We start from the raw sequence: 1,786 nt of genomic DNA on the forward strand, positions 1-1,786 counted from the left end.
CCTCAGCCTCCCAAAGTGCTGGGATTATAAACGTAAGCCACCGTGCCCAGCCTTTGAGACAGTCTTGCTCTGTCACCCGGGCTGGAGTGCAGTGGCTTGATCTCAACTCACTGCATCCTCTATCTCCTAAATTCAAGCAATTCTTGTACCTGAGCTACCCGAGTAGCTGGGATTACAGGAGCATGACATCACACCTGGCTAATTTTTGTATTTTAGTAGGGGTTTCAACACGTAGGCCAGGCTGGTATCAAATTCCTGTCCTCAAGTGATCTGCCTGCCCTGGCCACCCAAAGTACTGGGATTACATATGTGAGCCACTGCACCCCGGCTTTTTTTTAAGGCAGAGTCTCGCTCTGTTCCCCAGGCTGGAGTACAGTGGCACGCTATTAGCTCACTGGAGTCTCAAAACTCCCGGGCTCAAATGATTCTCCCACCTCAGCTCCCAGGTCACTGGGACAACATGCTTGGCTAATTTTTGTATTTTTGGTAAAGATGGGTTTTTGCCGTGTTGCCCAGGCTGGTCTTGAACTTCGGAGCTCAAGTGATCCGCCCAACCTCCAAAGTGCTGAGATTACAAGCATAAGCCACTGCACCTGGCTTGTCACAAATATTTTAATCTCATTTAATTGTTCACTTGAGTTTTAGTAATACAATTTCTTTGCCTTTAGTAATATTCATCAATCTATTTAAAAAACATAAGCATCTACAACTGTGATATTGCTTACCTTTACGAGGTTTATGTATTGTTAAGGTAGACAGATATTAACATTAAGGGAGGACCAGGCACATGGTGCCTCATGCCTGCAATCTCACCTACACAGAAGTCTGAAGAGGTAGGGCTGTTTGAGCCCAGGACTTTGAGACCAGCCTGGGTAACACAGTAAGAACCCATGTCTACAAAAACTTAAAAATTAGCCATGCATGGTGGTGCATGCCTGTAGTCCCAGCTACTTGGAGGGCTGAGGTGGGAGAATAGCTTGAGCCAGGGAGGTTGAGGCAGCAGTGAGCTGTGATCATGCCACTATACTCCAGCCTGGGTGGCAGAGTGAGATCTTGTCTCTAAATAAAAAAATAAAAACATTAAGGTAGAATGAAATAAGTGCAGTAATAGAAGTATTGTGGAGAGGGAGTATAAGAGGAAGCATAAGTGCTCTTCCAGATCAGAATAAACCCTAGTCTCTGTTAGTGGTTTTCCTGATACTCCTGACCACTTCTTCTGGACAAGGCATTCTTGTAGGAGTTGAAATTTCTGAAGTGGAAAAGCCATGGGTATTCCAATCTGGGTTGAAAATAAAAAATGACACAATACTTTTTTTTTTGAGACGGAGTTTTGTTCTTGTTTCCCAAGCTGGAGTGCAATGGGACAATCTCAGCTCACTGAAACCTTCGCCTCCCAGGTTCAAGCAATTCTCCTGTCTCAGCCTCCCGAGTAGCTGGGATTACAGCCATATGCCACCATGCCCAGATAGTTTTTTGTATTTTTTAGTAGAAACAGGGTTTCACCATGTTAGCGAGGCTGGTCTTGAACTCCTGACCTCAGATGATCCACCTGCCTTGGCCTCCCAAAGTGCAGGGATTACAGACATGAGCAACTATGCTCAGCCCGACAAAATACTTTTAAAACCATCAGTCACAAAATTTAAGCTTTTGGCTATAAGGGAACTTCGTTTTCAGGGCTATAATGGTTTAATTTAGCATAGGTCCCTATCTTCATCCTTCCTCCCCCAATAATTTTACAAATGATTAGTGTTTGTTAGTCATTTCTTCCTTTTTTTTTTTTTTTTTT

Source organism: Cebus imitator, unplaced genomic scaffold (genome assembly GCF_001604975.1).
Source record: "Cebus imitator isolate Cc_AM_T3 unplaced genomic scaffold, Cebus_imitator-1.0 Scaffold32, whole genome shotgun sequence".
NCBI lineage: Eukaryota > Metazoa > Chordata > Mammalia > Primates > Cebidae > Cebus > Cebus imitator.